Source organism: Lissotriton vulgaris, chromosome 1_2 (genome assembly GCF_964263255.1).
Source record: "Lissotriton vulgaris chromosome 1_2, aLisVul1.2, whole genome shotgun sequence".
Taxonomy (NCBI): domain Eukaryota; kingdom Metazoa; phylum Chordata; class Amphibia; order Caudata; family Salamandridae; genus Lissotriton; species Lissotriton vulgaris.
The window spans coordinates 79,471,131-79,497,095 of NC_141686.1; positions in this window are offsets into that span (position 1 = coordinate 79,471,131).

Genomic DNA, 25,965 nt, shown 5'->3' on the forward strand with positions numbered 1-25,965 from the left:
GGTTCACTACTTAGGTCACCTACTGTCGAAGGAGGGTAGGAGACTGACCCCTGAGTGCATCAGTACCATTGTTAAAATGTCTGACCTGCAAACTCAGAAAGATGTCCGTGCTTTCATAGGTATCACTACAATAGGGTGAGGGATCGGTCTTGATACCTGTAGACCAGAGAGGTCCGTACGTTAGTGCGGATGTGCATGGTTTGACTAAGGAGTTTTTGGTAGATACAGGTGCAACAAACAGCGTTATTTCTCGTTCCTTGGTCCCTGGGGTGGCTCTGTCTGTCCATAATAATGTTTCAGTAGGATTTTCCTGTGTACCGGTTGTGAGGCCCTTTTCAAAACCTCTTGCGTTAACTATTGGACCTTTCACTGTGGATTCGCCATTCTTATTGATGTCCAATTGTGGAGAGAATTTGATTGGTGTGGACTTGTTGAAGAAATCGCATGCTATGAATTACTGCTCCCCAGCCGCATCAATATGGTGATGGGTCCTGATGTGGTGTTCTTTACTCAGTGTCTGTCCAGAGACGTGCCCCTCCCTGCTGAATTTAGAGATGTGCCATCCACACTGTGAGCAACGGGCAACACAGATGTGCATTTATTGCAGGTATGGCCCATTTCGAGACAGGTCAAGGAAGGTGCTATTTTACCCCATATAGGTATCACTTCCTATTGCAGGCAGTGGATACCTGGCTACTCGTTGCTTATTAAGCCCATGCTAACACTAAAAGATGTGCATGAACCCCTGCCTTGGATGCCAGAGTGTCAGCAGTCTTTTGAGCAATTAAAAAGTGCGCTTTGCTCGGCTCCGGTGTTTGGTACACCTAATTACGCACAATACTTCATATTGTATGTCCATGAGCTGGGTGGTTGTGCACTTTCTGTTTCAACACAAAAATTTGGAGATAAGCAACGTCCATGTGCTTATTTCTCTGCTGTGCTTGACCTTGTCGCCCGAACCCTCCCAAGCTGTCTAAGAGCGCTCGCAGCTGTGGCCGTCTCAATAAGTCAATCGCCGGGACATGTACTTGACACTGACCATACAGTTATGGTACCCTATGCTGTGGATGCACTTTTGAATAAGACATGGACATAGCACCTCACCAGTGCACGTTTGACAGGTTACGAGCTAACGCTCTTTCAAAAGCACATTACGATCAAATGCTGTGCCATTCTGAATCCAGCCACGTTACAACACCTCCCTTCTGAAAACGAGGAGAGTGACATAAATTATTGTATCTTCCGGACAGAAGAAGAGAGGAGAGGACGGGTAGACCTGACTGACGTTCCCTTATCTGACCCTCAAGGGGAACTATATGTCGATGGCTCTTGCTTTACGTTACCGGATGGCACAACAACTGCTGCATATGCAATTACAACACTGCACACAGTAGTTGAGACATCACGAGTTCCCTGTCAGTGGGCCCAAGCTGCATAGCTAGTCGCCCTTATTCGAGCCTGTGAGTTAAACGAGGGACTGGTTGTCAATATTCACACTGACAGCCAGTATGCCTTCCGGGTCGCCCATAATTTTAGGCGGCTCTGGGCAGAGAGAGGGATTCCCATAACTTCTGTGGCGCTCCGCCAGCCCCATATTGTAACCATGATGCAGTCAGGGATAGTGCCGTCTTATCTACTGGGCACACTGAGCAGTTGCCCGGGGGTTCTGCGTGCATAGGGGACTTATGCTAAATCTATGCACAGACCAGAATTTATTCCAGTGAGTGGTTGCGTAGGCAGGGCCCAGTGTTCTGCTTTGCCCTGGGGCCTATAGTACTGTTAAGATGGCCCTGGTCAAGGATGCTGAAGATTGCAAACAGGCTGAACTGCTGGATGGAGTTTGCAGTAGGATAGATCTGCTGCCTGACACTTCTGTTCCCTTCAGGCTAGCTATAGCCTGCAACATTTACTCTCCTCTCTTCTATGATCACCGCAGTATAAACAGGAGCCGGTGGAGCCGCACTCTTGTTTCTCTAAACGGTTTTCAGTGGGGGCAGCACACATATCATACGACCCAAAGCTCCCCCTTACCTGATTCATGGTGGGCTCCAGTGCTCAAGCATCTGAAAATCCATTGCTGGCCTTATCATGTTTGGAAGATTTCAGGCCATGTTTTACCTCAGGAAGCCTCTGGCCGCAGTGTTCCTTTTTAGGTCTCACCTAGCGATGCAGCGCACATGCGCTGTCACTCTGCGATGCTTATTGTAATCGAGGAGATTTCAGAAAGGGAGTTGAAGCCCCGCCTATGTGCGCTGCTCGCTTTGCGAGGCTTATTGCAATCGAGGAGATTTCAGAAGGGGAGTTGAAGCCCCACCCATCATTCTCATTGTCTGGCATCAGTGTTTATGCTAAACGCTGGCTTCCCATTGAAAAGGAGGCTTTTTGGTTACCGGCCTGTCTCCTTGTCGAACGGCCCATCCGGCTTCGATCGTGTACTGGTGGCGTTACACGGTGTCCTTTAGAACTCTGTACGCACTATGTTTTTCCTGTCAGTCCCGTGTTATCTCCCGACCACCAGTTTCCGTCCCTTGCTGCTCGATTGCTTGCTTCATGGCCGTTGTACTCTGGGGGCTGGGCTGCGGCATGCCCCTTCTCCCCCACCAGGGATCCGGCCGCAAGGGGATTTCATCTTCAAACCCTTGCGCTGGCGGGGAGGTGAGAGTGCGTGGTGTGTGCCGTCCCCTCAAACGGACTCCTCCTTCGGGCCACAAACTGAGGTACAGTAGAGAAAACCTATTTACTGTTTTGTAAACAAATGCATAAGGGGTACCTAATAGGGTAGGTGACCTCACCCTGCACCAGAAGTTTCCTGAATAATTGGGTAGGTGAGCTGGAATGATATCGCTTTAACAGATTACATTATTGAATCCAAATATTGGCCGAGAGACTCTCCTCCCACATTGTGAAAAGTTGTCATGCTATAAATGTAAAGGTACTAAAGTGAGTGATGCGTGGATTAGAGGGTGCCGGCAGTTGGTCGTCCTGGGAAATGAAGAGCGAAGTGGCTCCTGCTTGTTGCCGTTAGTCTGGGAAGTGCAGATTTTGCATGGAAGTCTAGGATGTGTGGATTTTGCATGCACACTTTGGGTCAGGCGGGGTTCTAACCTGGACTTGAAGGAATTTGTCCGTCTGTGACATCAAGGGAGAGGCTGTGCGGTTCCTTGGAGTGAAGTGTACACCCCGACGTGTTCAGCGGCGTTGGTGTTTGATCGCTGATGCTTGAACTATGTAGGCTGCCAAATCCAGGGTGCATTATACTGTATAAAGCTCACCCTCATGTTTAAAGCATTCTTGGGGCTGTGACTTTACTCTAAGTATACTGAGAGATCTCTCGGGACAAAGACCTCTGGAGCGGTGCCGGAGGCAGCTGCCCTTTCACCACATTAAGCTCAACTTATGAAGAGGATTTTATTGAATTTGAGAATAGTTGTAAATACATACTGGCAATACGATAAGTGGTTAATTTTCACTACTGATGAGATGGTGAGTTAGTGTGCCTGCTGCAAAGACACGTGTGACTTGGTTCAAGGGGGCACCGTAGCATTTTATTTTGTTGCTGTTGATTAAATATGGTTAAATTATCGCTGTGCTTGCGTTTAAGCTCTTACCCAAAACATTAACTCCTATTAGCTATGTGCCACTTCAAAACATGGGTATGTGCCCAGTGGGCCTGGGCAGAGCTAGGCCTTCTCGCTCCTTCTATCACCCCTGGCACACCTCTTTACAGTGCTTGACATTAGTAGCAGGCAGCTCTGAGCCTACGTTGGCATCACATCCGCCTTGCCATATGTGTTAACCGGAATGGGCATCCAAAGTTGTGCTGGCGGCATAAAATCAAAGGACATACACTGTCTGCTTTATATTAAGTAGCTTCTGGCAGCTCTATCAGCAGCTAATCTTTTAAAATGGTGGTGGGGCCTGCCCCTAGAACAACAAGCATTTACAATGCAATAGGTCTTGCATTTACTCAAGTTTAAGCTATTGGCATTGTAAATGACAATGTGTTTTATTTATGTTTCAAAAACCAAAACATAAATAAAAGTCATTGTCATTTACAATGCCAATAGCTCAAACTTGTGTAAATGCAAGATCTGTTGCATTGCAAATGCTTGTTTAACTCTCCATCTTAGATGGCTCTAAATTACCTTCCAGGTCATAGGTCACACTCATCCATAAAAGGAGACTGAGAATTAATGCATTTCCTTGCCCTGCAGCGTTGATTTCTGTTAATTACTCTTTCTGAAGGTTTCCAGGCTTCCGGTCTTTGCTTCCTTCATATTTCCCAGCAACATTTTGGATCTTTTAATTCTATTTTCCTGTCTTTACTTTAGAGATTTTTATGGTGTTCCATCTACTTTCTTGTGCGGTGGGTCTTCCTATTCTCCTAATTTTCATTTCTACTGTCTCCGATTTTAACCACTTTGAAGCTAGGTTAAAAAGGGAGTTGATAGCAGACCTTATCCGCATTTAAAGAAGCAAATACTTCCTGCACCAGCCAGAGAACTTGCTGACTCCAAAGCAGCTTTGTGATCTCAATCCAAACCCACACCCCACTTATCATTATAAACCTCTCCAGACAAGGATATGGTGAAGAACCCCTCAAAAGATCATGTCTTAAAGAGACACTTGACACTTTTCGCGTTCACTATTAGGAGCAGCTAATGGGAGGAGTTGCTCTTTCCTTGGGCAAACAAGATTCAAGCGGTAGACCTCACAGCAGATAGTGCTGGACATGAGCATGCATAGGTTTGCCACTTTCCAAGACTAATGCCCTTATCACCTCCCAAATCACACTGCTCTAAAACCCAATTACATTTGCATGTGACAGATAAAGGAAGATTTTCAGAGTATACAACCGTAACTGTTTAACCAACCATCTTAACAGCTTGAACTCACTCCATTCTTCCAAGGATGTCAAGTACACTTGATTGTTCAACATAAAGCAAGATTGTTGGAATACCGTCATCTCACTCCATGACCAATCTCAGAATGATATTTAAAACCAGTCCATTTCAAATCTCCTCTCCTCCTCCCAGTCGTCTATTCTAGACAGGTTGGGATCTGGTCCAACATGCATTGAATCAATTCTCAAAGAGAAAGCAGTGAAACCCCGATTTTTTTAATCAGGGTTAAACTTTTTCACAATATTCCCTTACTGAATGCTACCTTTTTCCTTTTGGTCAATTTTTCTCTATTCTCTATTTATACACATCCCTTGAGTTCATCTCCTGACATCTTGTAGTCAGATTAATGCAGGGTCACAATTTTGTGAGAGTTAGCTGGGTGGCAGTGCTAAGGATAAAGGGGCATATCAGCAAGGCGGCGCTATGAAATTATTGCCGCTTTTGCATCCATTTTCGAGCGAAAAGCGGCGATAATTTAATCGCCTTATTAGCAAAGACAATCTATTTGCTGATTTAGCGCCCCTTACAACAAAGCCCAGCTTTGCATCTCTAATGAGATGCCAAGTGGGCGTTCCGTACCAAAATAACTGGAGAAATGTCGCTAACCGACATTTCTCCAAATATCAAGCTGCACGTCAACAAGCAGAGCGATAAGAAAAGTAGCGCTAACCACAGTTATCGCTACTTTCCTTACGCCTGCTTGTAATCTGATTTAGCCGTGTAATCCAATGGGAGGTAGATTACATGGCTAAGACCACCCTGCCCTATCAGCAAGGTATCGCTGGTCGCAGTGCGATTATCGCTGGATTTCCAGCGATAATCACATTGTTTTCCAGGGAACGCATGGATTCCTATCGCTTGGGAGATAAGCGTTGCTGATAGCTGAAAGCGCTGAACGATAATTATCGCAGAACCTTGCTGAGTGATCCTGCAGTCAATCAGAAATATGGATGGACTGTTATAATATGCATACAATAGCTCTGTGTGATATCCGCGGCATGGCCAAATATGGTGTACTTTTGGGTTGCACTCCCCAGAGTATTGTATGCCAGAGCACTGAGTTCACAAATATCAAACCATAAATATATCAACTATTGCTAGATCCTCAAGGTAAGCACAGAGTTACTATTCTTACCTCCACAAATCTTGACGATATTTGCCTCAAAGCACATACATGTGGAATTTAGAACTGTAAATATATACTTACGTATGCATGCTTACCGTGAAAATATATTGCTACTTGATGTTCCGAGTCAATATTTTTGTAGGTCAAAGTGAAAAATTCAATAGTCCGCTAGTACTCCTTTCCAGGGCTGTCATGAATACTAGTTCCTTAAGAATAGGCTCGGAGCTCCATTAGTCAATAGTGGTAAAACTTGAAAATCTATTTTCCAAAGCAAGTTTTGCATTCACAATTGCTGTGTTAACTCTGGTAGGTCTGTGAAAGCCTGCAGGTGAGCTTTCTCCAATCAGGGTCCAATTTTGTCATAAAAGCGGCCTCCTTCTCTTCCTCTTGTAGGAGATATGTGCACATTTAAGAAGAAATTTAAACATTTTTATTATAATCTAATTGTTTTGGCAGTGAGTTCAGGTCAGCTTTTCCTTGCAAGATGCCACACCCCCATGGAATCAGTAAACTTCATAAATAGAATATAAAATACTTATCCACCAAATGACTTCTACATTTTGCAGCTTTACCAACCAGCACTCAGCCTGTCTCCATTTTCCATTTCTGATACCCACTTAGGGTGTTTTTAATGGCATGTTAGCTTCCCTTGCCAACACAGTGACCTTGCCCCTCTTATCTGCATTCTAAATTGGCCAACCCCTAGATCCAAACTGACCAGATGGTACTTCCCGGAGGTGTTATGTAGAGATAGGCTGCACAGGGATGACCTCCCCAAAGCAATCAGAGACTTTTTCCTTCTAACTGATCCAGCGAATACATCCCAAACAAATAACCGGGATGCGTTCAAAGCGCACATACAGGGCCACTGTATATCCCTAGCCACCTACCTTAGAAGACTGCAGGCTAAAGAGTGGCTAGAGTTGGAGCACAAGTTAAACGAGGCGGAAAGAACTCACATGGACGTGCCTTCGGCCCTTGCACTCAGAAAGGTCACAGCCCTTAGAGGGAAACGTAATACTATATACACCAATAGAGCCGAGAAGACAATCCTGAGACTTCAGACCCATGGATATGCGGGGAAAGACTAAATAGGCACACTCTTAGCAAAACAATTGCGGGTCAAACAGGAGAAAGCCTTTGTAAAACAAATTGTTGATGAGAGTAGGGCAAACACACTAGAGAGGAGGGGAAAGCACGGGCCTTCCATGAGTTTTACTGCGCACTATACCAAGCCGATTTACTCAGTGAGGCCTATCAATTACAATACTTAGACACTCTCGATCGCCTGCAGGTCCCAGCCTTAGTCAATGACACTATGGGAGGTGCTATCTCCGCTGAGGAAGTGCAGGCAGCCATTGATTCCCTAAATAGACATAAGGCACCAGACCCCAAAGGGTTCATGGCGCAATTCTACCGCACTTTCTCCACCGAACTGTCTCCTCAACTCACTGAGTTATTTAACGATATTGCGACTCACCAAGGGGTATCGACGACTATGGGGGAAGCCCTGATCTCTATCATCCTGAAATTGGTAGAAGACCCACAAAAATGCTCGTCCTACAGATCCATCGGCCTCCTTAACTTATATGCAAAACTCTACTCCAAAATACTGGCCACTCGACTAGAAAAAATCCTCCCCGACTTCATACATCCTGATCAATCAGGGTTTATTAAGGGACGCCAAACTCACGATAACCTCCGAAGAATATTCCATCTCATAGATAAGGCACAAAAGAAACGGATCCCAGCAGGCTTACTATCACTGGTTGCAGAGAAGGCTTTGGATCGGGTGGATTGGGCCTACTTGCGGCTTGCTCTGTGTCGATTTGGGTTCTTTGAGGCCTTCATAGGGATGGTGCAAGCCAATTTCAGTGCCCCTTAGTCGAGGGTCCTGGTCAATGGAGTGGCCTCAGACTTTTTTAACTTAACCTTGGTCAATGGAGTGGCCTCAGACTTTTTTAACTTAACCAGAGGGACTAGACAGGGCTGCCTCCTCTCCCCGATGCTCTTTGCTCTCAGCATCGAACCCTTCGCAGCAAGAGTGTGGGCAAACCAGAGGATTAGCGGGATCAGATTTGGCACAGATGATCACAAGATAGCCCTGTTTGCGAACGACCTCCTGCTACCGCTCACTAACCCAATTAGTTCCCTCTCGGCAATTAGAAAAGAATTAGAACAATTCGAGATTGTATCCGGCTTCAAGGTCAATCCTTCAAAATATTTCATACTAAACCTCACCCTGCCCCCGAGACCTAAAGCCTGGTGGAAGGGTTGTCATCATTTCAGTGGGCTCGTAAAGCCATCACATACTTAGGGGTCCAAATCACCCTCAACCTAGCGACTTATATAGGGCCAACTTCCCTTCTCAAGCAGCTTACCGCTGTTTTTAAAAAATGGAGCGCAGCCTACATTTCATGGATTGGTAGAAACAACAAGACCAAGATGAATGTGTTGCCTCAGCTTCTTTACCTCTTCCAGGGGCTCCCTGTCCCTCCGGAAAAGGGGCTTTTTAATGAGTTAAAAACTATGCTCCTTAAGTTCATCTGGCAGGGACAGCGAGCATGGCTATCATATCACCTGTTGGCGAGGCCACGGGCTAAAGGGGGCCTCGCCTTCCCAGATTTTTTTATTTACTACAGGGTGGCCCAGTTGCGGGTCCTGAGTGAATGGTCCCTCCGGGAATCAGAGAAACTGTGGCTCCATATCGATAGGCAGGTAACAGGGAGGACTATATGGGACTTGCCTTGGAGACACAAATCAGACAGGCCCGCCAATTCTTACTTGAGTATTCCTACCTCCACGTATGGGACACGGTGACCAAAGCAATGCCTTTAACCGCGTTCCTGTCCCCTTATACCCCCACACATTTTAGCATAGCCCTTCCCCCAGCTCTTCAAGAGAGACACTTCGATCTCTGGAGGGAGGGCGGCTGTATCATGATCTCAAACCTTTTCCACAGGGATAAAATACGTTTCTTCCCAGATTGCATGTCCCGCTTCAACCTCCCACAGTCAGACCTATATCATTATATGCAACTGGTACACTGCGTCCAACAACCACAGCTCCGACAGATGGCCACAAGGGTGTTTCTCGGGTTAGAAAAATGTGTTTGCTCCTGCACCACGGGAAGAGGGTGTATCTCTTTTCTTTAAACACTCGTACTTACTCTAACCACACACAGCACGCAATGCCACAGAACGTTTTGGGAGAGCATGCTGCAGTTGCCACCCTCGGAGTAGCAATGGGACACTCTATACAAAGATATAGCAAAGTTTAATCGCTCAATGAATCTGAGCGAAGCCCACTACAAACCATTATACAATTGGTACCTACACCCTCACAAACTGCACTCCATATTCCCCAATACCGGTGACCTGTGCTGGCGGTGGTGCGGCCGTCTAGGGGACTTCAAGCATATATGGTGAGATTGCCCGATCATACAGACATTTTGGAAAGAGATCCTCTCCCAAATTAAGCTTATCCTGGGTTACCCGATTGGGGAATCAATGGAACAAATCCTGCTAGGTGTCCGTGACCCCTTGCTCAAATACCAGACTCATGGGGACAGATCCATTATGTGGGCATGCTTAGGGGCAGCAAAGATGGCTTTGGCCGCTGCCTGGAAGAAGCAGAGGAACCCTCACTCACGCAATGGCATGCCCGCTTGTGGCGCGCATTGGCGTTGGAACGCCTCTCAGATATAGCTGAAGACCCCCGGAAGGGCTTCGAGTATCTTTGGAGCCCCCTTGTTAGTTACCTATCTGAGGGACTCCCCTTGTCTGCGTGAGGCCAAGATTGAGAGCTTTGCACCTCTTCCTGATCTAGCCGGGTTCCCCTTCCTCCCGAACTTGGGACCATGGGAGGGCTGCCCCATTTGTGTTTTTCCTCTGTGCTGGTTATGGGGTGACTCCTGCACCAACAGGGCCCCCCCACATCCCTCCCACCATGTTGAAATGAGAGCTTATGAACCACCCTGGGTACAGTTACTAAGGGTTTGATGTTTATCTAGTTGTTTCCCTTTTTTTTTTTCTTTTTTTTTTTCTCTTTTGGTTTCATTTTCTTCCTTCAATTGATGCTAACAGTCAACCCCATTTACCCTCTTGAGGGGTTTTACTGTTCAATCAATGAAAGCGTTCAACCTAGACATCTAAAAGGAAGGGGTTTAGGCTGGTACTACGTCATGGACAATGAGGCTAATTAACTAATTGGTGCCAAAGCAGTCCCTATTGTGATGTGAAACTGTGTTTTTTTTCTAGCTATCTATAGATTGGGACGTGCACCTGTGAAGACAGATTGAACGTATTGTGGTTCTTTGTTTTTCTGCACTGTTTGTAATCCGTTCAATAACTATCCATAAACAGATTTTGACACAAAACAAACAACCTTCTAGACAAAATACACCTACACAGACATAACTGAATGTACAAGTCATCAATCAAAAATGCAGGATCCACAACGCAAACTAACTCAATAAAGAATTTCTTAAAATATAGAATTTCGCAATTCAAATTTCACAGAAGGAAACCCATCACATTTGTTAGGAATTTTGTCATGAATTGATAGCTAATTACAGAACCAAAGCAGACATGTTGGATCCCTACTTAAAACACAAAATTACCATCAGCAGTAACCCACTTCCAACAACCTCACCCCCCCCCCCCGAGAAAGTTAACACAGTCTACAGTCCTTCAAAGAAATATCACCAACTGAATTTCAGTTCCTGTAAAAGCTAGCAGGCATGCCGGTTGGCCCCCTGACTCTTGTCCCCTACAAATATTCAAAAACATTCTTCTAAAAACGTCAGTGTTAATCCAAGTCTGAACACTGCTCAACAAGTCCTTAACAACAAGAGTTTTACCATAAGACTTGAAAAAAGCATATATACCCTCATTATTAAAGAAAGAAAACCTGGACCCTCAAGACCCCAACAATTACAGACCAATACCAAATGGTTCACTCCTGGGCAAACTGATAGAAAGAGCATTCTGTCTAAATATAATATAAAAAATATAGTAGACCAGAATGTGGATGCTACCTGAAATCTTTTGTATCTTTCAGCAGACTTTGACATAGTCAATCTTGACACATTACTCTGAAGACTCAAGGAAGCAGGCATAAAGGCTACAGCACTTATTTGGATCTCATCTTACCTCTACAATATATGTGTAATTCATACTCCTCATTTCTCATCAAAACCCTACATCATAAAAGCATGAGTCCCTCAAGGCTCTATCAACTCCCCCCTACTATTCAAGGTCTAGAAGAAATCCTTACCAGAACTGACCAATGTTTTGAGTTCACCTACTATAAATATGCAGATGATATACAGATATGTTTTAAATTAGAAAGCCATCAAGGACACTGGACACTCTAAAATCTTGAGTTCCTACCAGGCCATTGACTAATGGATGGCATGGAGCGTCCTACAATAGGACACCTCCAAAACTGAACAAATCATCTGTGGTAAATCGAAAACTTAAGTCCCTGATGATCTAGGACCACTACCAAAATTATCCAAGGAGGTAAGAAACATTTGAATTACCATGGACTCCAAGCTGTCCCTGAATGGCCAAGTGAATAAACTATCAAGGTAGGTCTGCTTTCTTTCCATGAAAACGCTGTGAACCATCTTCTCACACCTAGGATTCACCCACAAGGTCCAAGCAACAATCTCTGTTGAGAAGATTAAAGAGAATTCCGAACTCGGCTGCCCGACTATACCTTCATGTAAAGCCACAAGTCCTCCACTGATTACCAGTTACCAGACAGCCCTCCTTCAAGTTGTTCTGTATTACCCATAAGGCACAAAAATGGTAAACTGACACTTTTTATCAGGAAGAAAATCACAAAACACATTCAGCACTGAAACGTATGTTGTAGACCCAGTCTACAAATCCCAGCATACAAGAAAAAAACCTCGGGTGAAACATCTTTTTCCGTGCAGGCAGCTAAACTGTCGAATTTAGAATTCATTACCCAGTGACAGTCACTAGGTAGTTATAGTTAGGACGGGTTTTCAATAGGAAATATATTTTTTGGTATGCTAATAACTTTGGCATTGTTTGCCGAATCATCATCAAACTTTACAAAAAGAAGGTCTCATCCACCTCAGCTTCTCCCTGGAGAGTTTTGGGGTGATCTCTGTGAATGAGGGCTGATAAAAAATGAGTGGTCCCATAACAAGTTTTCCCCATGCAATTTTTCATATTAAAATTGATCAATGATGCCTTGAAAATGACTGAAAGGAATTACACCAAATTTGACAGAAAGCTAAGTCTCAGACAGTGTGCTTTTTGTGATTTTGTTTAAATCCGTTCAGTAGTTTTTGCGAAAATAAGGCTCAAAATGTATGCATAGTTCATGACACAGTTCCACAGCGGATCCATCACAGTAGATCCGCAGACCTGCAAGTTGAAGCACACGTTGCAATTGGCTGGCCACAGCCTGAAGGGAAAGTTGCAGCAGCCATCTCAGGACTCGGGGACTCAGTCACCAAGTCCTACAAAATAATATTACATATAAGGATCAGGGTATGGGTACCCTGACCCCCAGAGCCATGTGGCCGGCGGGGGTCCCCCAAAGCCAAATTATAAATAAACATTATTTTGAGGGGAGGTTTCTGTGGAGCTGCGGATCAACAGTGAGCCCTAACAATCGCAGTAAATTTGTGGTGCAACAAAATAGAAAATTAGGGAGTTGGGTGTCTACAGGGGGCCAAGCAGACCCTGCGCCCAACTCAACACAATGCATGGGTAAATGATGTGCACAACAGGGTGTTGTGCGCCTGTGGAGGAGAGTGATTCAGCAAAGTCTGCCACACACAGCATTGGACATCTTACTTTACAAAATAAATTCAACATTTACTGATAAAACCGAAAGGTTCAAGTGACATTATACTTAGGAATTGGAATAATATCTCACTTTACAGTAAACCACAGGCACAAGTTATAGTTACTTTAGGGCATGAGTTATAGCTACTTGAGATGACTATGACTAATGAATTTCAGTGGTTTTGTTAGTTGAAAACATTATGTTTTAACTGACATTTTCACCCAGATATAACTTCTATTTAACTTTTGTTTTTTAATAGAAATATATATATACAGTACGTCTGCTATGAATATAACAGTGCTTATATATCCAGACCTTACACATTTATATATGTCTATGTATCAAAACTATGTAATGGATATGGACAAATGTGTATGTACATGAGTGTATAGGTTGTATACTTTGTATAGGGCTGGCACCGTAATGTGTATGTATATGAATGCATATGTTTATATATGTCTGTATGTATTTACATCTATATCTATTTTTTAATTCAATGTATATGTAATGTATGTATATTTATGCATTACATGAATATGTGTATCTGGATGTGAAACTGCTGTTGTGCATGTGTGCATCAGTATGGGTTTAGGCTTCGTGCAGGGAAGGATGAATATGTGTGTATCACAGTTTTTGTGTGTGTTTACAGATGTGTACTGGTGTAGTAAGCGCTATATAAGTTCAAGTAACAATTACAATACCTAACCCTTTCCTGGCCTACTCCTAATCGTGGCCTTACCTCAATGCCTAGATCTATATGACAAACACTCCCTGGTAGGATTTTGGAAAATTATCAAGTACCATTTATAGTAAAGCACACTGAATACCCACGCCACTAATACCACATACATACATGTCTAATGTGTATATATTTACCTAACCCTATTTCTTATGTAGAAGGTGTAAAGTAAATATTCTATATACTGCACTATTAGAAGCATTTTTTTTAATTTAACACAAACTGCTGATGTTGTGTTATTCATTGTTATTTATGTAGCTTTATGTTGTAGACTAAGGGCCAGATTCCGATCTCGCTGGGAAAGCCCATAGAGCTTTCCGAGTGATTCGGGCTCCTGGGCTCCGAGCGACAGTGTACGACGCGCTGCAGCGCTGATGGTCGCTCGGAGCCCCATTAAAATCTATGGGATGCACTGCTCATGGCGCTATGAGGCTCTCCCCAAAACCTTACACCTAAAACAAAACATTCAAACATTTACAATTGTAACATTCAAGTAGCAGTTGGGTGACACTCAAAATGTCATATGCACAGAGATTCTTTAAAGGACGATTTGCCACAATATTAGCAGTCTAAAGACCCTGGTTAACGTCGTAAGATTACCTGGTCTCAACATCATATCCTATGCCAACAATGCCGGGCTCACCCTCTCCTTGTCAGAAGACCCCTCACTACGCTGACAAAGTTCTGCAGATGCATGACGAACATCGTCTTATTGATAAAGAACAACTGCCTACAATTAAACACAGACAAGATGGAAGTGCTGTTCTTTGGAAGCACCTCCCCATGGAATGACGCCCGAATCCAAAATAGGACCCACACCAACACCAACCGGCCACGCCAGCAACCTCAGCATCATTCTCAACAACAAGCTCACCATGAAATAACCAATCAGCACAGTCTCACTTGCCTGCTTTCTCGTCCTCTGCATGCTCTACAAGATTTTGAGATGGCTCCCCATCAGCACCAGACACACCTTCACACAGGCCCTTGTCACCAGCCGACAGGACTATGGCAATGCACTTTATGCAGGGATCACCTTGCACTTCCTCAAGAGATTACAGACGATACAGAATGCAGCAGCCAGACTTGTGCTAGACCTCCCCAAGTAGCCCCACATCAGCCTCCACCTCAGGAAGCTCCACTGGCTTCCCATTCAGAAGAGATGCCAGTTCAAGATGCTTACCCACGCTTTCACAGCCGTCCACAACTAGGGACCAGCGTCCATCAACCAACAGCTGAACTTCCACCATCCCTCCAGACACCTGCGCTCTGTCTCCCTCTGCCTTGCTCACATCCCTAACATTCGCCGCAGCAACAGTGGAGGACACTCCTTATATCTCACGGCGAAGACCTGGAACGGCCTCCCTCTTCACCGACAGACCTCATTCTCTCTACTGGAATTCAGCGACGGACTCAAGACCTGGATGTTCAACTAGGCCTCGGCAGCAGCACTCTCAGCGCCTGGATACCCTCACAGGTGATTAGCCGCTCTTTAAAAATCCAGACTGATTGATTGAAAAGCCTGCCTGCAGCATCCAAGCGAAAGTTTGCTCTAAGCAGGGTTCACCATTCTGTCTGTCTTTGCTCTCTGTCTGGTTGAGCATAGTTCAGCAGTCCTTGGAAGCAAACACTAACATGCCTGTAGAGTCATGAAAGTTTAATGTATGAATAAGTGCAAGGTTGCCAGGTGATTTTACATGTTTGGTAATAATGTAATGTATTATAGTCCTTGATGCATGACAACACAGACTATTTCTATGGTATGGATATCAATGATTAGTTTATGTAACATAATTGTGCGAGGCATAGATTTTAGAACTATCTAATGTGAGTTCTTCTGCTTCATTTTTGCAAGGAAACACACCGATTATAATATATTTTTCAGTTCATGTTGCATTTGCTGGGAGAAGATGTTTCAGTTCTCTGCGGTGCTCGCAGCAGCTGTGGTCTGACTGCAGAATGACCTCGTGCTGACAGGATTTTGAAGAAACCAGCACTTTCGATTCCGGGATTACTGATAGTTCTAATGGGAGCTTTGCTTTCAGTTCCTGGTTGCAAAATGCAAGTACATCAGACGCTCTTTCACCATCAGCTCCTAGGAGACAATTGTTAGGAAAGACCATAGCGGTTGAGCAAGGGCCCTGCAGCTGACCAGTGGCTGGGAAGAGATCCTGTCAAATGGGGATTCTTTTGAGGCCTCCTTGCTTGCAGGTATGTGGGAGGTTTAAAATGACTTGATCAATTTTATGAACTAGTAAATGATGTGCCACAAAGCAACTAATAGTTTAATTATGTATGTTAAGCAATATTTGTTGTGTGTCTACTTTTGGTCACTGAGGTATTTCTCATTCCTACCACTAATATGATTTACAGAAGATAAGCACATAATACATTCGAATCTTTCAAAAATACCAACATCAATATCATCTGCAAAAGCAAGAAATCTTTAACTCAAATGAGAACTAAACATCAAGAGAGGAAAGAGAAACATTTGCAGCTTTTCTGCAAATATCACAGTTTCTTTTTGGGGTGTAAGATATCTAATGGGTGTGATCCCCACTATGCGCGTCAGTAGTGTGAATTTCAGAGTTAGTTTTCCACCATTCTCAGTGCCCCCAAAAGACCGCTGAAGAGCAAACCACCATTAAGCACTTTAAAGCCCACCACTGGAGGACTTCTAAAGCAGGCATGAAGACGATCCTTACCACAGCTGTCAGAATGGAGCCTCAACTAACCCACCATGACCTGCAGTTGTTCGGGTGGTCTTCAGCACATGTTCCTGTCTGAGTCCCCCCGTTTGTACTTACACACTTTCTTCACGATATGGATCACTGCATAAGATGACATGGCATCATGCCTCTGTATTGCTTCATCCCTTCATTCTTATTGGCTTGACTGGTCGATGGAGTCCTTCTATCCTTTTTTATGTTTTAGCTGTACATGGCGATCTGTTATGGTGATGTTCCAGGGGTAGCGAAAAGGGAGTAGGAAACGACAAACCAAATGGTTGCAGTTGCTACTTTCAGTAAAAGTTTGCTTCCAGGACTGTGTCTGTGTGTCTTGCTCTGAGATGCAAATGTTGCGGCCACCATTTCTTTGCAGTGCTGATGTTCACACTGTACCTGTGTGCTAGTGAGCTTGGTAACATCTTTTATTGTTCAAACGTGAGAACAACTGACTTTGTCAGTACATGTCGAATAAAAGCACAAGGCCTTGTTCGGAGTGCAGAAGTAATCGTCCAAACTTAAGTTTGTGCTCGAATCTGAACTATAACTGGTGTCAAAATACTTCACAAAACAGGTTGTAGTAACAATCCGATAACCCACTATCTAATTAATTCATGGACACCTGTTGACACGATGAACAGATGTGCTGTTTTATGAAGGCCAACCATTTTTGTCTCAGGTGTCCTCTCATGTTATTGTATTTTTATTTTATGTATGTATGTGCTTTAGTTAGAAATGTGTTACTTGATAAGAAATTTTAACTTGAAATCTATACTAATATAATAAAGAGAGAGCCCAAACCTTTGAGGCGGGTAATCTCAGGAACCACAGCACCAATCACAACACCCAATACAGCGTTGGAAAGGGCAGTTGCAGCAGAGGGACATAGGCTATGCAGACGCCCACCATATACATTTAAAAGGTAAAAGAACCGTGGCAGCAAAGTAGTCCCTTGTGGGCGTGTCTGCGTTGTGATGTGGGCATGTACTGGGGGCGTGACGACCGTTGGGGGCATGTGGTACATTCCGCCCTTCATGCCATGTCTCATATCGTGTGCTGTGGGCGTGTGCTGGGGGCATGGGCGTGTGCGGGGCACGGGATCACGGAAAATAAAGCGAGCATTGTGCCCAATATTTCATTGTTTTTTCTTCCCAGGTTCTGTACATTCCAGCTCCGGGTGTCCACTCTGCTCCCTTTAAATACCCCTGCACCCCAAAATCATAACTCACCCTTACTCCTTAAAATACCCCAACACCCTTACACACTAACCCATCTTAACCCTATCAATATACCTTGTACCCCAAAACCCAAACCTATCCCTAAACCCTAACAATACCCCTGCACCCCAAAACCCAAACCTAGCCCTGAACCCTAAAAATACCCCTGTACCCCAAAACCCAAACCTACCCCTGAACCCTAAAATACCCCTGTACCCCAAAACCCAAACCTAGCCCTAAACCCTAAAAATACCCCTGTACCCCAAAAACCAAACCTAGCCCTGAACCATAAAAATAACCCTGTACCCCAAAACCCAAACCTACCCCTGAACCCTAAAGTACCCCTGTACCCCAAAACCCAAACCTAGCCCTGAACCCTAAAAATACCCCTGTACGCCAAAACCCAAACCTAGCCCTGAACCCTTAAAATACCCCTGTACCCCAAAATCCAAACCTACCCCTGAACCCTAAAAATACCCCTATACCCCAAAACCCAAACCTAGCCCTGAACCCTAAAAATACCCCTGTACCCCAAAACCCATACCTATCCCTTAAACCCTAAAACTACCCCTGTACCCTATAACCCAAAACTATATCTGAACCCTTAAAATACCCAAACACCCCAAAACATATACCTCAGTACCCGAAAACATATACCCCTATATCCATATTTACCTTATCCAAACATTAAAAAAAACCATGCTTTTTCCATTCATGCATTTACAACGAATTTCGTTGTAAATGTATGCGTGGTAAAAGCATATAAAATGTAATGCCATGCGTTATAATGGCATTGCGGAGTCATGGTACTTTCGTAATGAAAGTATGCGGAGTGATGGTATGCGGAAAGAAATTGGAGAAAGTGGAGAAGTGTGGCTCAATGGTTTGAGCGGCAGACCCTGATGCAGAAGTCTGGCCCGGGTCCAGGGTTCAATTCCCGCCTCGGCAGCTCTTGGGCTCAATTTCCCCGGACCTGATAATTCTCGCCTGGGTGCCTATTCTAATAATGGGTCCCACTCTGCAACTCTGGGCAATAGCTTGCTTAATCTCCACAATGGCCCCAACAATGCTAGGATGCCTGGCTTCACCTTGGGGGTGCCCAGGAGTGTGCACTTCACAGGGAAAGGCCAGGAAGGGTTCCTCAGCGGTATTCGTACAAGCGCCCAGATGCCTCATGTAGATTCGTGCGCTATACAAGTACCACTACATTACTACAAAGTTGCGGAATAATGGGTGTTTACCCTCCCCCGGTATGTACATTGGCGGCACGGCAGCCCACATCTCCAGCAACATACTCATATTTTTTCACCACCGATTTGAAAAATGCACAGGTCTCTCTCATTGATGGCCAGCACTGACATACACTTTTAGACACACCTCCCACCCCAAGTTCTAGAATTGCGAACTTTAGAGCTGGAGAGCTACGTTCGAATCTCAGCATCAGCTCAACATCCTGTGATTCCAGTCAAATCTCTTTGTCTCCCCGTGCCTACCACAAATGAATGTGTTCTTCTGTAATGTAAATTGTGCTCATGCCATGTTGTTGAGTTTGCGCTATATAATATATTGCAAGGAAAAATAAGTAGGGAAACTCGAGTTCACACACTACTGAACGCGCAAAAGTGCATCAGCAGTGCACTGTGAATCGGAGCGTTTCACAGGCCTGTCACAGATAAGAAATGCTATCAAAACGAAATCCTACAAAACAATATACTACTGGCCAGCAGCATTTCATACCCGGACAACTTCGGCACGGGCTGCTAGTTATTTTATGAAAGACGATTAAAGTCATATATTTTTCTAAACTTCTGTGGTGTTTGGGTGTATTGCACTTTCTAATATCTTGGCTGTGTGCAATGTGAAGTTTTAGTGTTTGATGAGATGTTATTTTTACCTAGGGGAGTCTTTTAGATTCTTTTGTATGGGAAGGCTACAAGACAGAGAGAAAGAGAGAGAGGGAGAGGAAAAGTATAAGGAAAGCAATGAGAGAGGGAAGAGAGAGGGGGGGAAGAAAGGGTGGGTCGAAAGAGAGCATGCACATGGAGACAAAGGCAGCGGACTGGTTTGAGCATTCTTTGCCGGGGCTGGTTTTGTTTCCCCAGTCCGCCCTGCTGACCTTGACCTTGATACAGCCCTGTAACAGAAGTAGCCAGTTCCTCAATCCATATTTAAATAGAGCAGTGCTGTCCATGTGTGAGGCTTCTCTGCAAACTAGCAGGAACCTACAAAAATAGCAGAGACAGGCAAAGTCTTATTTACAACCACAATGGAAGTAGGAAGCAGCTCAAGACCTGGCTGTTCAAGCAGTAACTTTCCCCTCCCCCAGCGCCTTGAGACCCTTCTGGGTGAATAGTGCGCTATACAAAGGACATGATTGATTGATTGATTGATTGAATGGGTGACTAGCGCAACGAAAAAGGCCTTCCATATTGCTCTCTCTCGCACAACACGTGGGCCAGGGTCTCCACAGATAGCACTGGTGACCGGTTCATCCTGGACCTGGACAGATCAAAAACTGGTAAGTAGGGTGCCGCGCAGTGATCCGGCCTCGGTCCCTCCTTGCATTATATAAGACTTGAGGGATGAGGGACAGACTTTGAGGAATACGAAAGGCAGGTCAACCCTAACTGATGGGACTCCAGGGTAACTCAAAAGCCTGTTGAGGGCCACCCTACCCAGATGCCTCATGAGCGGCCACGTGATGTGGCGCCGCCCACTGCGGCCTCTGAACAGCTGGTGAGACCTGGCTCCCTGGTTGGACCCACGGAGGAGTACACTAAGATGCACAACACGCCACTCCTTCATGGATTGAATTGCAGCCGACAGGTACATGTTATCCTGTTGGGGTAAAAGCACGGGAGGAACAGGTTTGTGTGGCCACGACACGTGTGAAGCCAGCACCATAGGTAAGTGCAGCAGCGGAACCAACGAGAATAGATGCAAAGCCAAGATGATACTTATGAGGAACTGTGAACCTCCAGACTTGTTCCAAGCGAACGCTCAGACCCTGCAGAGGTGCCTCATCTAATCAGCTGGAGGGATGTTTATGAAGATGCTTCTCTGCTGCAAGGGACCCACACTAGTATTTGGCCTGGAAATTTGCTTCATGCTTGTTCTCCTTTATGAGAATTGAGGTTTAAGAGGTCACCAAGAGGCAACAGCCTACTAGCCTCCTTCTTAAGTGTTTAGGTTGTATTGATGTGTTTGGCCATGCTACACTTTACAAGTGGCCTTTAGAAACCAGAGCACCTCTTTACCCCGGATTGGCTGTGCCTTCACAGCTGAGCTTCAGACAGGTCAGGAAGAAGACACTTTGGGATTTCTAGGCCCTTTGTTTGAAATTAGCTTCCCTACTAGAGCTTATTTCAGAAGCTCACTGTAGAAGATAATGAAGCAGCACAGGTACTTCAAGTGAATTACATATTTCTGTCAGTTCCTTTTATCAAGGCCTTGTGGAGAGATTTCAAATTGAGTGGTTTTATATAGCAGGCGCGGTTACAAAATATAGCTCGTCCTGAAACAAAAACTGCACTGATCCTGCTATCACATCTTTCCTGGAGGAGGATGTGACTGTCTAAAAGCACAGGCTTCCATGGGATCCTTCACCCTGCTGCATGAAAAGTAAAGATTCTTACTGGGACCACCTACTGTACAGCGCAATACAGTGCAATGCGTCAATGCCTTGCATTTATGGAGTCAACGTTGCTTTCTTTTGTGGCAAGCCTCTCCCAAACAAGGTGTTTTACCAAATGGTGCTAGACGTACATTAAGATGCATTAAGATAAACTAAAACAAGCACACTGCAAACCCAGTAGCATGCAAGTATGAAAGGCATGAGACGAATGTAGGATACAATGCCTGCCTTTGTACATAAAATGTCCTGTTCCCTGCGAGCTGTGATCACAGGCCGTTTGGAACATGATTTTATCTGAGGGCAAGAAAAATAGCTCAGGTGAGTGAAAAATCTAAATAGGAAACTGTTGTAATGAAACGAAGATCCAACTCTGGTATAGCTTAGGTAGTATTTATTATGATAGTAAGTTCAGGATAAAAGGTACAGAGAGCTCCACCCGGCGCAGCCTTCCTGCTGCTCAGCCCATCCACCAACGGCCAGCCTCACTCATCCAACATTCCACACCATCACCACACACCAACATTCCACACCACACTAACACTGTCTGAGCAGCAGGTATGACCCTTCTCCCTTTCTCACAGTGAACAAGAACAGAATGCAATGGTCAGAGGAAAAAGCAAACATTGGCAAAAATAACATGCACAGAAATAAGAAGAGGATCCATTGCAAAGACCTGAAGATGGTTATGGGCAAACCAATTAAGAACAAAGGCAAGGAAAATAGAGTACAATGGGCTTGAAAGTTAACATCAAAATGCAACACAGCACAGGAGAAAGTGACAATTTGCTTGAATGTTAACATAAAGAAATACAACAATGAAAAATGACAATGCCCACCTGTGTACTCACAAAAATGAAAACAACAAACTGGACAAGGAAAATCAGTCTTTAAGAAAAAGGCAACACCTACCCACATCCACTCCTTTTCAACACAAATCAAACAAATACATTCCACCTTTCCACACAACACCTAACAAACCAGCAAACTACTACACCACACACAACCAACAAACCCCTTATGCCGCAAACAAACCAGCTGAAAATGAACGTGAACACACAGGGAACCAAACCCCAACGGTGCAGAAGCTATCTCGCCACAGAAAAACAAATACACAACAAGGGACCATCCCCCAAGCTATAAAGGAGAAATGAAAAGGAGGAAAAGCACACAGACAATCCTCAACCACAATGCCAAAGCAAGAGGTGAAACTTAATTCACCTATCAACCACACACAGGTGGTAGACACCATACCAACAGGGTGACTTACACACACCAAATACAAGGGCTGAAACCTAAATCAACCACCAACCACACAAAGGTGGAAGACATGAGTGACTAAAGACTAGTCAACTCAAAGACCACAGCAACAGGGTGACTTACACACACCCAATACCAGGGCTGAAAGCAAATTCGACTACCAACCACACAAAGGGGATGGACACGAGAGCCTCCTAACTAGTCAACTCTAACACAGCGCCCGCCAGGGTGACAAACCTAAGTCAACCCACAACCACAAAAGAATGGTAGGCCAGGGAGGCTCTGCACCTAATAGCCTTCTCGTACACACACGCCCAACAGTGAGAGATACACAATTTATGTATTTATTTATTTAAACAGTTTTATATAGCACTGGCTAGACCCGAAGGTATCAGAGCACAAACTTCCACAACAACGGCAAGGGTATATCCGAGAGAGACGTCACATGTTAAAGCCAACTCTGGCACACATACTCAGGAGACTCAAGTAAGTCTCCGACAACCGCCACAAGGTGGTAACGCAGAGTGACCCTAAAGTTAAAGAGTCAACCCAAATACCACAATTTTTCAAAAAAACAACATTTTGCAAGTGGAATTCCAAATGACGAAAAACAGTGATTTAAGGAAAGACATACACAGTGAAGCACCCCTTCCCAGACATTAACATTTTTAAAACCTAATCCTTCAGCTTGAAATACCGAGCAAGAACTTAGGCTAGAGCAGTCAGGCCCTGGGAATCCTACAATGGACGCACAGAGCCAAGTTCAAGTTGTCGGCTCGTAGACAGAGATTACTGCCAACCTGACGCATAAAGACTGTTTTAGTGGCAAAACAAATAGCAGGATAATTATTTTGAAGCCCTAGAAAACCATCAGTAGTATGGACATTGTGGACGGGATACTGACTCAGTATGAGATACACCTATTGTAACATTACAGACTTTGGTCGCATTACACGTCGAGCAGAATTATTTGCACAGGCGGCTCATTTGCTTGATTACTTGCAACAGGAAATAGATGTACTTCGTTCTTTGATTAATTCCCTGGTCGATACCGTCCACAGTGGAAGACTTCGGGAATCATATTACTGGGTAGCTTCTTGTGCCCTTTAACTTGGGGAAAAAGCCTTGAGGAAGTCACTTGGTGTGACTAAACATGTGTCGGCTGTCGTGTACTCAGGATCAAGATAATGTGGACATAATCACCAACCAAACTCTTTTGAAGAGAAAAAATTGTCCTCATCTGATCCCTTACTATAAACTTTGTTGCCCTACTTTGAATTAAATACTCACTGTGTTTTTTAACTCAAATCTGTTTGTGGTCGGTGATATTATTAGCATAAATGGTGCAATTTGTTATGATTGACCATGAATAGGAGATGACACTTCTGAGTGCCGGGATATTAGTATAACTATAGGGCCTGGGGTGTTACTAGAGTTTCCAAGGTGATCACTGAAGCGGTTACTATACCAAAGAAGACAGTGATGGTCGTCCCAAAAAGGAGGATGGTGATCCACTGCCGCCAAAAATGCAACTAAAAGGAAACAAAATTGAGGCTTGCCATTTTAACAAAGTCACTTCCAACCGTTTAGCCACTAGAACTCCTCCTGTTCAAAAATGTCGCTTTCACACGTATATACACCAGAACTCCTCGCTGAGGCACACAGATGCGCAAGTCTTGATGGATCACCACAATACAGCTGAGGGAAAATATACAAAACTCTTCAGCCCGTAATTAAGATAGTGGTACAAAAGGGGGTGGTGATGGACGGAGCATCTGAATCAATCAAACACTCACACCCAGTCAAAAGATCTGGGTTTAATCCATCACCTTTCTTTAGCCCACTCTGCCACCCCAGTTCAGACATGGCTATATGCAAATCAGTCTGACCCTGTGCCTCATGGGAACAGTCCAGCCCGAACTGCCAAGCCATGTCTTCCCTGGACCGGAAACAAGCTTCCGAGGACCGGTTTCTGGCATTCCAGCCGTCTTCAGCCCGGCTTGCTTGAATCCAGTGGCAAAGTGAGCAAGGGACTCACGTCTGAGCATACCCTGCCACACTTGTGGCAGCCAAAAGCGGTACAAAAGGGGGTGGTGATGGACAGAGCATCTGAATCAAACACTCACACCCAGTCAAAAGATCTGGGTTTAATCCATCACCGTTCTTTAGCCCACTCTGCCACCCCAGTTCAGACATGGCTATATGCAAATCAGTCTGACCCTGTGCCTCATGGGAACAGTCCAGCCCGAACTGCCAAGCCATGTCTTCCCTGGACCGGAAACAGCCTTCCGAGGACAGGTTTCTGGCATTCCAGCCGTCTTCAGCCCAGCTTGCTTGAATCCAGTGGCAAAGTGAGCAAGGGACTCACGTCTGAGCATACCCTGCCACACTAATGGCGGCCAAAAGCAGTACAAAAGGGGGTGGTGATGGACGGAGCATCTGAATCAATCAAACACTCACACCCAGTCAAAAGATCTGGGTTTAATCCATCACCGTTCTTTAGCCCACTCTGCCACCCCAGTTCAGACATGGCTATATGCAAATCAATCTGACCCTGTGCCTCATGGGAACAGTCCAGCCCGAACTGCCAAGCCATGTCTTCCCTGGACCGCAAACAAGCTTCCGAGGACCGGTTTCTGGCCTTCCAGCCATCTTCAGCCCGGCTTGCTTGATTGCGTAATTAAGATAGCAGCACGCTGACGACATGTAAGCCAAGAGCGTGCTGGGTGGCTCCAGGCATGCATGTGCAACACAGCGTGGGACCTGCAGAACACACTGCAAGCTGCCAAAGCCATGGCTCGAGCTGGAGGCGAGATGATGGCAGTTGAAGACAGGTGAGCCAACAGATTCCAACAGTTTAAAAGAACAGGCACAGCTGATAAAAGTTTAGAAAAGATTACCTAAAAAGTACCAAACACCGCACCAATCCACGTAAGATAGCGGATTGAAGGAAACCCATAGGCGGGTGGAAACTCCTCTTCCCAAAGCCGCTCGTGAAATGAACTCCGGGGACTCCTCACAACCGTTGGTCCACTTGACACAGATACTAGACGCACCTCCATAACCTGGACTCCGAGCCCCTCAGCCGAAGCTCCTCCCATAGATACGAACAAAGGGGGCTCCTCTGTCCACAAAATAGGGACTGCAGGGACTCCTCTCACTAGTTGCTCTGTGGGCTTGCCATTGGTACTTCCACATGGGGGGCTGGGGGCTAGTCGCTCTTCACGACAGGGACAGCTCTTCAAGTAGCAGTTCCCCAGACGCTCTTCCCTACACAGACAGAGGGGAAGTCAGCAGGCAGCACGCCGGACACAGTGCAGTGGCCCAAATTAAAACAAAGTGCACACAAGTGGCAACAGTGACACAGCTGGAGAAACCACAGCAGTATGTCCAAAATAGAGGCTGGGGCAGACCGGTAAATGGTCAAATGAGGGACAGTTTGAATCACCACAGCTCCACTCCACACCACAACTCCACTCCAAACAAGAGCAGGAAGACACAGCAGGAACTGGAACACCCAGGTGGGGG